The sequence below is a fragment of the Hibiscus syriacus genome, unplaced genomic scaffold (assembly GCF_006381635.1).
Source record: "Hibiscus syriacus cultivar Baekdansim isolate YM2019G1 unplaced genomic scaffold, ASM638163v2 tig00111847_pilon, whole genome shotgun sequence".
Taxonomy (NCBI): domain Eukaryota; kingdom Viridiplantae; phylum Streptophyta; class Magnoliopsida; order Malvales; family Malvaceae; genus Hibiscus; species Hibiscus syriacus.
The window spans coordinates 2,039,647-2,052,707 of record NW_024063200.1 but is presented as its reverse complement, the minus strand read 5'-3'; the positions used below and the strand labels follow the sequence as shown (position 1 = coordinate 2,052,707).

Genomic DNA, 13,061 nt, shown 5'->3' with positions numbered 1-13,061 from the left:
AATGTGATGCACCTAAGTGTGTCTAAGATGCATGCAATATGAATGAATTATGTGTTATCTCCTGGATGGAGTCTCGTGCTTTGTCTGTCAATCAGGTCCTTAGAATCGATCGTGCCCCACTATCTTCTCAAGCTTTGGCATTACAGACCTCTCAAATCTGAGACTGTTCTGTTTGATAATGTTTTTCTCCTTTTTCTTGTTTTAGGAGGAAAAATGATAAAAATGATATAAAATATTGTTCGCAGTTGAATCAAATTGTAAATGTGAGTTCAAAGAATATCAAAGGAATCAAGAGCTATTTTAATGCTTTCAAAGTTACATCTCTTTGACAATGTTCAAATGGATGAGTTGGCTTAGGTTGGCCTCCTTTCTAAGGGCTTGGCATTTTAATTGGATGCGGATAAAATGACAACTAGCATGATCAATTACTAGACCCTTTCGGTCCTCTGAAATCATTCGTTTGTTCAAGCTTTGTAGCTCCTCTAATAAAGGCAGTGTAAAAACATTGGTTTAAAAATGAAATTCTTGAGTGCTCGTGTGTAGTTGACTATAACAGGTGTTTCTTAACTCCCTAGTCCATCATTACCAAAATTTCTTGCTTAGATAAATTTGATTTAATTTGTCGTTATCTAGCTAGCTGAATTCATAAAGCCGGGCGTTTAACCAATTGCTTTAGAGGGACAACTTAACATTATAATCAGTTTTATCAAGTTCACTGAAGGTTCATCTCATCACAAAGTCTTCGACCGGACAATAACATGGAGCAAACCCGAATTGCCAGTGTTCAAGCAATGTCATGGTTTGAATGTAATCTACTCATAGGCCAGGGCTTTCAAGTTTCCTTTATAACCAATTGTCTTAGTGGAATAGCTCAGCTTTACGGATTTATTTCTTAAGATTTTCAAGAAGAAATGTTATAGTCAAGTGTTTACTGGAAGTCAAAAATTTCATCGTTAGAGTTCAATTTTCAAACAACTGACCTAAACTAGATTCACTTACTTGACTATTCCATCTGTAAAGATCATGACCATCACTGAACGTCTTAAATGAAAAGCTAGTAATTGTCAATGCAAATGATTCCCTATGTTGTTCGTACCTTATGAAAGGAAAAGGTTGTATGGTTAATTGTAAGAGCAAGGTACGATGTTTGAGGGTATATTCTGGGTAAGGTCAAGGTCCTTGTTTTAAAACATGTACTTTGTCAAGATTCGTAACTTTGAATCATTCACAGAATTCTTAATTCAATGATATTCAAGAATTGCAAGTTTGCAAATGATTCATTGCTCGTCATCATTAAAGTAACATAAATTTATTCAAATGTTTTTACAAAAACTTGAAAAAGTGGAAAAAAAAATAAGTTCAAACAGAATGCCTCGAATGATGAAATGATATTTCTCACTTGGATGCCCCCAAGTTGTTGAAGTCAATCCAGTTGTGGTTACGCATCTTCTGTACGACTCTTTGAATGCGTAACAGTTCTCAATTGTGTGCCCTGGGACACCGCCATGATATTCACAATGTGCATTCCTCATCATACCACTTGGGGTATGGGGGCTTCATGGGTTCCACCGGATATGGTGACACTACGTGGGTGTCAAGAAGTGCTGATAGAGTTCCTTGTATGTCATCAGAATAGGGTCGAAATGTTCCCTTTCCTTTCTGGGTTCTCTGGAATCTTGTTTTGAAGTACCTGACGATACAGCTGCAGTTGATTTTAGTTTGGAGATCGTAACACCTTTACTGGCATGATTGATGTTGTTAATCTCTCCATCCCGCTCTCGCATAGGAGGTTTCCTTCTGGCCTTCCTATCCTTAATTTTGCCTTGCTTTATGGTCGACTCAATTATTTCTCCAGCCATAACAAAGTCTGAAAAGCTTCCTGATGTGATCGCAACCAGGTGCCTGAAGTATGGAGCCTTCAGGGTCTGTACGAAGAGCTTTCAGGTTTCTTTTTCATCCAACGGTGGATGAACTTGCACAGCCAAATCCCTCTATTTTTGTGCGTACTACCTGAAACTCTCGTTATGCTTCTTTTCCATGCTTTGTAGCATAACTCGATCTGGCCTTATGTCATTGATATGCTTGTATTGTTCCAGAAATGACTTGGCCAGGTCCTTCCAGGTCTTGATATTTGATCGGCTTAGCTGGTTGTACCACCGAATGGCTGAGCCCGACAGACTCTCCTGGAAGCAGTGAATCAGGAGTTGGTCGTTTCCTCCATATCCTGTCATCTTTCGGCAGAACATGGTGATGTGAGCGGATGGACAACTGTTCCCGTCAAACTTCTCAAATTCCGGGGACTTAAATTTCGAAGGAAGAACCAAGTGTAGAACTAGACTGAGTTTCACGGCATCGATTTCATGGTAGTCATGGTCTCCTTTGACTACCTTCATTTGGTCCTCCAATTGTTTGATTTTTTTTCTCCATGTTCTTCGCTTTGTCATCTTCGTTCAAATCCGGTATATGATAATAACCCAGATTATTCTTAGGGTTAAATACAGATGACGAGGGCTTCGCTTTTTCAGCAGATGAGTCCCCTCGAAGTTCTGGTGAGATAACCACTTGCGGGGTAGGTTGTATAGTTACCCCCTCCGGTGAACCTGCCCAGGCGCACTGGTCTGTTGTAGGCCAACTAACTTGGCAACGATCTGATCAACCAAGGACTCTTGGTTCTTTGTGATTGTTTCTAGAGTATTTCGACTGTTCTGGTTTATCTTGTCTTCTAGCTCTTTCTGTAGTTTCAAAATATTTTCCTCGATTTGTGTAATTCTGGCTTCCATCATCTTCTTCTTCAAACGAGTGTTATGCGGATGGGGTGTGTCCAACGCTTGCGGTGGTGTATCCATTATTTTCTCATTTTGATGAGACATGTTTATGTTAGTTAATGTGAATGCAAAGAAATAACAAATGCAAGAAATAACAAAATACAAAATGTCTAAATGTATGATGCATGAAATGATCGAGGCATTAATCTAAAAATGTGTATGTTATAAGAAATAATCCTTATTGGGGACAAAAGTGTTTTATCTTTAAAGAGACAAAATTATTCTAACAACTTCTGACATGTTGACTAGTCTTCTGCCTTCGTCTGTCACCGGTTGGATAACCTGTCGAACCGCTCCGACTTATGTAGATGACGAGTTGTTTGCCCAAAAAAGAGTCTCGAAGGACTACACCTCCGGCTTCCACTCTCTGTCGGATCTGTTCCCTAGCAGCAACACCATTGGAGCCCTCCATCGATAGAAACTATTTGAATTCGTCAGCAATGACATTTAGCTCAGCTAGGGTTTCGCCATCTTGTTCTCGTAGTTTTCGAAAGGAACATCCGGGTTTCTAACCTTTTCCTCGTTTTGCTCTGGAACCTTTGACAGTCAGTTATTCAAAGATAGACTTTCATTGCTTGATGTAGACCCGGTTCATCATGAGTCCTTTATAATGCACCAGAGTGATATACCCTTCAATTATGGGCACCACATCTTCTGGCTTGAATGTGACACATAGCCGCCTTGTAGACTATCCTCTGCATTTTCATCTCTTGTATTACAACCCCTTTGTCCATTAATACAGATTATTCATGTTTAACAAACACGTTTTTGGTGGATCAACACCTCATTTTAAATGATGCAAATGATGAAAACAAAATAAAGGAAAAGAAAATAAAAAGAGTTAGTGAGGTAAATTAAACAATAATAAAAATGAAAAATCCTACCCATATGATATCTACCCGAACATGCTTAATATTCCTACCGGACATTATTTCTATTCCGCATGCTAATTCCAAACAAATCCTAACCGCATATTTGTCTAGTTCGCATGCTTTGAACATATAATAAAGTCGGAAACAAAGTAGCCTAGGGTTTGGAATGAGGTTTTGGGGTGGGCTCTAATTCTCTGCACTCTCCCGGTTTAGGTTCTAAAAAAGTACTCGAGTTCTCCTTGCCGGTGCCCCATTGAGCTTGCTAGACCCTTCGTCCTAAGCCCATTACAAGCTTGCGTGGACTAAGTTAAACTCGAGAGGACACATTCCTTTATGTCTGTGCGATGAATAAATTCACACGAAGACGTAAGGTATATGAATCCCGAAGGCTACTTGCTAGACATATGCGATGAATAAATTCACACGAATGCGTCGCTTTCACCCCCACTTAAAACGGGTTTGGAGCTCGGGTATAAAACTAGAGATGACAATTTTGAAAAATATCTGAAATCATTAAAAAACGTTAGTACAACTATTTATTTGAAAAAATAATCAAAGATAAATAATAAGAATCGAATAAATAAATTAAAATTTAAACTTGTAATTTTCGCTAAAAAAGACAACCGAAAATTAATTTCGGCCTGACTCACTTACCTGTCCCCAGCAGAGTCGCCAAGCTGTCGGAACCGTCTTTCGATTGGGCCCCGGAATTGGGCTTCGACTTAGGAAAATTGATTGGAGTCGCCACTGATCATTTATTTTAAGAATAAAATGGGTTGATCGGATACTTCGATTTTTTACCTGATCTGCGTTTGACTAGAAATGTCGGGTTCGGGAGTTGGTTACGATCGAGGAAAGATTAGCACCCTTGAACCGCCCTTTCGGTACCAATTAATTTTTCGGTTGTCTTTAATTGCGAAAATTGAAAAATTTAAATTGAAATTTAAAAACCCAATTCAAATTACTTACCTTCGATTGATTAAAAATTCCCTTAAAAGTCAAAAATATTGTTAGAATGTACAATAAAAAATAAATATGAAAAAAGAAAAATTAATATAATAATATAATAGATAAATAAATATAAATAAATTTAGTAAAAAAGACTAATAATAAAAATAACAAAAAGAAACGAAATAAAATAAAAGTGAAAAGAAAAAAATAATCAAAATAAAATACAAATGCAAATACTTTAAAAACTTTTATATACATTGATGTACGTAATGCATATGTATAAAATATTATAAATGTGTAGCTTATTCACAACGTGATATATACTACACACAAAATAATAGCCTAATGTAGGGTATATACATATCTAAAAAAAAAATTGACTTGACACAATAGCATAATGAAAAGACAATGACCACACATCTCAAATGCATAGCAAATCCTGAACTAGACACAAGGATCTAAAAAGCATATTGAACATGTCCTTGTGATGCAGTAATATAAATAAATAAACTTGACTTAAATGAGCATGAATTTAAATAAATACACACTGATTCAAAAAAAATAATAAAAAACGTAAATAAAGTGAGGAATATGATCAAAATTTGGAGGAAAATATTAAGAATTCTATTGAAAATTTTCTAATTAAATACCATAGACGTGATTAAGACTAAAATAAAATTATAAAGAAAATGTAAGCCAAAACCAAAAGAAGAGAAAAGGAAAAATTAAAGGACTAAAATGAAATGTGACAAAATATGAGAGATAGCAGAAGCGATTTACACCAGGTCACTTCAAGAAAACGTGTGGGCCCCTTAACTTACTTCCTTAATGATAGTGTAAAAAGTAAACATGAAATAAACACAGCCCGTTTCCATCATTTAAAGAAAAAAAAATAAAAAAAAAAACCTTTTAAATTTTTTTAAAATTTTCTTCGAAGCGTTCTTGCCATGTTCTTCATCTTCCTCTGTCTGCCACCATGGAAATGACACTGGCCACCACCTTAAGGAACCAATTTGCTTCTGTTTTGTACTCCTTTTTCCTTGCTCTCGTTGTTTCTCTTTCGACCTTGCTATTTTCCTCGTTCTTCTCCCTCACCAATTTTTCTGTATATTTCCTCTTTTGTATCTCTCGTCCCCTTGATGTGTTCACTGTGGCTTTAATTTCTCGGTCGTTCTTTGGTTACGATTTTGTGTGTGTGTGGTGGTGGTTCTTTACTTGATGGTGTCTCGGTTCTCTGTGTTATTGCGGTTTGGTACCCAATGATGGTTTCTGTTTTGTGTTTAATGTCTGTGGTAGTGTTGATTTTTGGTGATCGTTCTTGTGGCTTGTTCACCCCTCCCCCGATCTATGTTGGCCGTGGGTTCTTATAAACTCCACTGGCCATTGTGAATCCCGAATAGATTGGGATTTGCTGGCCGTTCGTGCATGCGTGGGCCGGTCATCCTGGGATGGGTCAGTCCAGGGATATCGGCCGGCCGTTTCGCGTTTGGCTCCTGATTTCCCAGTCGTACGGCGCCTTGACTGAAAATCATGTGGGAACCCTAACTCTCCCTTGGGCTGGGTCAGGCCTAACTGTTGGACTCTTGTTGGACCAAAACGATGGACCCTAAAAAACCAAAACAAAAATAATAATAAATAAAACGGGTGGATAATAATAAATATAAATAAATCATAAATAAAAACTATATAATATATATATATAATATATATATATATATATATATATATATATATATATATTTTAAAAATATTGTTTTAAAACTATATATAATATATATTTCAAAAAAAATATTTCCAAAACAATATTATAAATTTTAAAAGATGTTTTCGAACTATATGTTATATAGTTTTCAAAAACGTTTTAAAACTATATTATATGTTTTCAAAAATATTTTTTTTCAAAAATGTTTTTTTTCAAAAATATATATATATTTCAAAATTATTTTCAAAACTATATATATATATATAAAATGTTCTAAAATCTATAAAATATTTTTTTAAAACTATATAATATATACATTTTTAAAAATATTTTAAAAACTATATATTATATCCGTATTTTCAAAAACTATTTACAAACTATATAAATATATATAAAAAAGAGGACGAAAATTAGAGTCTACACTGCATATGAGCAACACAAGATTGAGACAATGGTAAATATTTTTGTCTTGCTCCTCATTTGGGTTTAGCATTCTACGATGTAAACCTTTCGGAAGTGGAGTAATAATTTCTTAAAATAGATACTTCCATCCAGAAGACCGAGGAAGCAGCAGTAGCTGAACAGCAGAGAATGTTTGCGGAGGCATGTGCGAGTAGGGCTGTAAATGAGATGAGACAAATTGCGAGCTACTCGAAATCGACTCGGTCAAGGCTCGATAAATATTCGGATCGAATGGATTCGACTCGAACTCGACTCGAATTCTTAACGAGCCGAAACGAGCTACTTGATACTCGACTCGAAAAGCTCGTGAGCAGCTCGAAAATATAATATATTAAGATTTTATTTTTAAAAAAATAAATTATTAATAATATTAACATTTATGTGTTGATTTTTTTTAAAAATAATACAATAAGGGTTTTATGTATTTAAGGTTCAGGTTCGAATTTGAGGATTCAATCTTGTTAAGTTTAAGATTTTTTTTTTCATTTCGAGCCTTTTCGAGCTGCTCACGAGCTTCAGTTCAAAATTTTGAGTTCGAGTCGAGCTTAAAAATTTTAAGCTCGCGAGTTTTCGAGTCGAGTCGATCTCCATTTCAGAATTTTCGAATCGAGTCGAGCTCAGCGATACTCGAGCTCGACTCGGCTCGTTTACACCCCTATGTGCGAGAATGAACGGTGGTGCCGTTTCCCCAAACCAACCAGATCCTGACCCAAGTGTAGAAAGCTAATCCTTTAGGACCATTTTAGCGTAGGCAAGCATCCTTAACTCTTCTAATTTGTGATGTCATTTATTATGTACAAAAAATAGAGAGAAAAAAGCCATTGGTTAGTGTAATGGCGTTTGTGGATAATTTTACCTTTTATTTTGTCCAGAATTGGTTAGTTACGGAGAGTTTTCTCATTTCCCCAAACCTTGATATGTAATCGTTTGTCAACCATATAAGTAGTATTTTAGTTGACAAATCTAGCTGATGTAACAAGGCGCTAGCTCTAGCTGACCATCTCACTTGGAAACACCGCATCCGAATGCACGTGTTCGAACGACTGTTTTATATGAATATGTATTTGATTCGAATATATTTACTTTTTTTAAAAAAAACATTATTATTTAATTCTATTGAATACATGATTGATAAGGAATTTGCAAATATTTCACCGTTCAACTATTAAATTTTTATTTATTTAAAAAAATATTAAATTTTTATTTTAGTAATGTTATATTATGATATGACTAACAACCGTTGAAAACCAATATAGCCGTTTAGTGCAGATAACTTGAGAGCCTTCTGATCCATGAAAATTTATTAAATAGTCGTTATAATTTTTAAGACATGGTTAAAACGTCATCTGAATTCAATTTTCTAAGAGTTCTGTGAAATTTGCAGTGTCTCATAATTGATGAAGCTGACAGGATATTGGAAGCAAATTTTGAGGAAGAAATGAAGCAGATTATTGAACATCTTCCTAAGGTGAATCATTTAGCTATTTACATTGTTATGTCAGGAATATGATTTTGGATTATGTCATTTAATTCATATCTAGAACTTCTGAAAATCAAATCCCGTTCGATTGACAGTTGGAATATATTTAGTGAACTAGTACATGACTAAGATTAAAGAGCTAGGTTCCATTGGTTAACTGACTTGTTGAACACGTTTCAATTGTTTTGCGTTGACTAGGTATGTCAATGTGTGATGAATCTTTATCCGGGCGAAATGGTGTTATTTCTAATAATTATGTTGAACAATGATGAAGCAACACATCAAGCTTCTAAAAAAGGCATTTCTGCCTGATCGGCTTTTCTTGAAAATTTAGGGTAGCCTAAAGAATTAGTGTAAATGTTCTTAATAACTTAAATGAAAGGGGTGTAGAAGTAAGCCTTAAGTTGAAAGTTAGGATATATGTTGTACGCGAGTAAAAAAATATTTGCGATTGACTGATTTGCTTTTTTAAGTACTAGCAAGCTCAGTTGCATTTGCATTTTGGCTTATTTGCAGCCTAGTGGAAAAAATGTAATGAAATGTTAGCACATTTTTGGCTCTAATAAAATCGGCTTTTTATATCTCTAGTCTAGAATTTGTAACTTGGAAGCTGTTTATAGCTTACTAGCTTCCTATTTGATGTGCAGCAAAACAGGAAAACAGCTCTATTTTCAGCTACCCAGACTAAGAAGGTTTGCCCTTACTCATGTCTTTGTGCCATTTCCCCCTCAAATTTTATTATCAATCCCACATAAGCTAGCATTCAGCATTTTTCAGAAAACCTGTTTTCCAAGTTTAGTCAAAGGTTTTTACCTTCATTTTTTTGGAGCAAAATTATTATTTAACCATGTGACATTTATTGTGGGTTTACTTAAATATGCAGGTTGAGGACCTTGCCCGTTTGTCATTTCAGACAACTCCTATTTATATTGATGTAGATCATGGGAGAAAGAAGGTGGTATGAACATAGTCGAAGTTGATCTTTAGATCGTCAAGTTTACAATCCTTATCCTTTTGACATAACTCGATTCTATCATTATTGTAGGTCACTAATGAAGGGCTGCAGCAAGGCTATTGTGTTGTGCATAGTTCCAAGAGATTTGTCCTTTTGTACTCGTTTTTGAAGAGGAACCTGTCCAAGAAAGTGACTGTCTTTTTCTCTTCATGTAACTCGGTCAAGTTTCATGCGGAACTTCTTAGATATATTCATGTGGATTGCCATGATATCCATGGAAAGCAGAAGCAGCAAAAGCGGACCACTACCTTCTTTGACTTCTGCAAAGCAGAAAAGGGAATTTTGCTTTGCACTGTCGTTGCTGCTCGTGGACTTGGTATTCCCGCTGTGGTATGTTACCTTGTTAGCTGTGAGTTGCTTGTGGTTCTAATTATGTATCATTTTCGATTTGTTGCTTGAATGTCTATTATTAAGGTTGTTTCTCCTTTATAAAAATGTATACACAGTTTGTATAGGTGTATCTTAAGTAACTCGGTTTAAACTTGAGGAAGAATCATTATAACTGGATTTTTGTTTTCCACTGTGTAGGATTGGATTCTGCAGTACGATCCTCTGGATGAACCAAAGGTCTGTGCTCTATATATATAAATATATTGCTATTCGTATCTTGCTATCTTCCAGCCATGTTGAGTATTTCGGAATGTTGCTTTTAGGAATATATTCATAGGGTTGGTCGAACTGCCCGTGGGGAAGGTGCAAAAGGAAACGCTCTTCTGTTCTTGATCCCAGAGGAACTGCAATTTCTTCGATATTTAAAGGTGCATTATCTCTGCCAAACGAGTTCTTATTTTTCTTGGAGAGACATAGTGGGGCAAGGGGTGGGGATTAAAGGCACTTGGCATTAAGAAACTTTGAGCAATCAAATATTCAGTGTCATTAAGAATTAAATGCTTTTGCAAAGCATCGGTAAATAAAAAAACCGATTCTGATTTGTTTATTTTGGTTCTCTATTTCTAATGACAGCCAGCAAAAGTTCCAGTTAAGGAATACGAGTTTGATGAGAAGAAGCTGGCAAATGTGCAGTCTCATCTGGTAATGTTTCACTTTTTACTCGCTACAGTTTCTTGAAATGGCAATTTTTCGAGGATCTTATATTGTCTGCTTGCAATAATGCCAGGAGAAGTTGGTGGCAAACAACTATTATCTAAACAAGTCAGCTAAAGATGCATATCGATCTTACATTTTAGCGTACAATTCACACTCAATGAAAGATATATTTAACGTGCATCGCCTTGATCTGCAGGTACGAATATGATCTTTCTTTTGGCATACAAAAATGTAGCTCTCCATTCTGCATAAGTGTTTGTACACTGTGTTAGAATCTTAAGTGGATCATTAACGGGGGAGAGAATGTCCTGACACAGAAATAAGCGTGTTAAGCCGACTAACAAGAAACAAAAATTGTTGTTTTCGAGCAGGCTGTCGCTTCTTCCTTCTGCTTTTCATGCCCTCCGAAGGTTTATCCGATCATAGATAGCAATGCATCCAAATTTAGAAAGAAAACACGCGAATTCAAATGAACACAAAACAGTTTTAGTGAAAGCGATCCGTACAGAAGGCAAGGAAGCGAAGACGACAAGTGGCAATTCATGAGGTATTATCATTATAACGCCCTTTTTTAAGGCATAAGCAGCAGTATTGGTGAAAGCCACTGCACCAGTCTGCAACAAAGGAGTGTTTAAGATAGCTTTATTAGTTTCTTCAAAGTTTATTACTTGAACATCAATACAGATTCTTGACTTTGAAATGAATCAATGTTTTTACCTAAATTGTGTTATTCTTGCTCATCGTTCTCTCAAGGAAATAATTCAGAGTGAAAAATATCACATGATATATCTTCAAAGTAATTCTCTATGAGCTTTCTGCCAAATATATTTACAACCTCTTCATGTAATCTGTGTTGCTCAGATTTGGGAGCACAATGTTTCTTCTCTCTAAAATTTCTTATTTGACACTCGTATTCAATGCATACGCTCATTAAACTTTCATTGGATAATAAAAGTAGAAATATGTACGGGTGTAAATGAATAGAGTGTTCGGTGAATTATTTGTGAAATGTTCATATAGCGTTAGTATGTTTGTTTGGTTAAACAAACAAGTATAAACAAAATTTTTATGTTCATTTAATAAATAAACGAATGTGAACAAACACAAAATAAAGTATGCCGGGTTCGTTTATGTTTATGAACAAACTTGTTTATGTGGTCATTTATCGACTTGTTTGTTTATGTTCATTAATAAACTTGTTTAATGGCTTGTTCATAAACTTGTTTAGACGTTCATTTACTTTTTTATTAAATTTTAAATATTGATGAATGTAGAGACTAAATTGAACACATAGTGAAATTTGAAGTTTAAAGTATGAAACTTAAGGTATTTAAGCATTAGTGGTGTATTTTTATCATATTTTAACTGGTAAAAGAGCATGTTCATGAACGTTAAATGAACATGTTTGCGAACATATAAACAAATGTATGAACATGTTCACTAAATGAACATATTCGTTAATGTTAAACGAACATGTTTGCAAACACTAAACGAATATATTTACGAACGAACACGTCAAAAAATAAAGGGTAAACTACTTCAAATATCACTAACCTTTAAGCGGAGGCTCGAAAATGCCACTGACGTTTCAATTTTGTCAATTTTAGCACTTACGTTTATGTTTAACTCTAATTGTGTCACCCCGTCGTTAATATGTTAACGAAACACATGCATTACGTCTCCTTACCGTGACGGTGATGATGTGACTTCCTCACCAAAACAATGTCATTTTGACAATGATCATTTTGATGCTCAAAAATATCAAAACAATGTCGTTTTGTTGATGGGAAAAAAAAACTTTCTATGAGATTCAAACCATAAACATTTAGGAACCAAAACTAAATACCCAATCACTAAGATAACTTTGTTTACAGATTAAATCCCACACCCAAACTTACAAAATCTTTGCTTACAGATTCTAAAATTGTCCTTTTCTTCCATAACAAAACCTTAAAAAATTTGAGTTTTTAACCCAATCTCAAAAAATATTTGCTTACATATTCTAAAATTCTCCTTTTTTTTCCCTAACAAAACCCTAAATTTTTTGAGTTTTTAACCTAAACTCACAAAATCTTTGCTTGAAGATTCACTTTATATTATTTTCTTTTTCCTTTTCCAACTAGTTCCATCAAAAGAAGACCGTTCTCCATATTTATACCTTTCTAATTTTCATCATTTTCTTTAATTTAGAGTTGGTTCCTCTCTTATTATCTCAACGTTCCTTTTTCTTTCACCCTTGTTTTCAATTACTCGAAAACTTCAGAAATTCCCAAGTTTAACGCTTCACTTTCTGAAAAGCTAACCAGACAAGGACGTTGAGTCGAATATCCACCATCTCGTTATGCTTCTTTCACAGTCAAACTTTCCCTTGTGATTTTTAATTTCTGTCGTTGATAAGAAGAGAAGAGAATGAGACAAATGAATTTGGGATTTAAGGATAGAGTTGTAAATTAGGATTTTATATCAAATAAACTATTGTTAAAATACCAACAAAGATCTTATTTGGATTAAATGATTTTAATGAAACCTTCCATGTCATCACCATCACGATAAGTAGATGTTATGTAAGCGTCCCGTTAATAGATTAACGAAGAGGTGACATAATTAGAGTTAAACATAAACGTCAGTGTTAAAATTGGTAAAATATAAATGTGAGTGACATTTTTGAGTCTGCACTTAAAGGTCAGTGATATTTGAAGTGGTTTAC

At 34.9% G+C, this 13,061-nt stretch overlaps 1 pseudogene; it reads left to right on the top strand.

The window, feature by feature from the left end:
• The first annotated feature begins 8,190 nt into the window (after window positions 1-8,190).
• LOC120172217 lies at window positions 8,191-11,057 on the top strand (annotated as a pseudogene).
• Window positions 11,058-13,061: the final 2,004 nt, after the last annotated feature.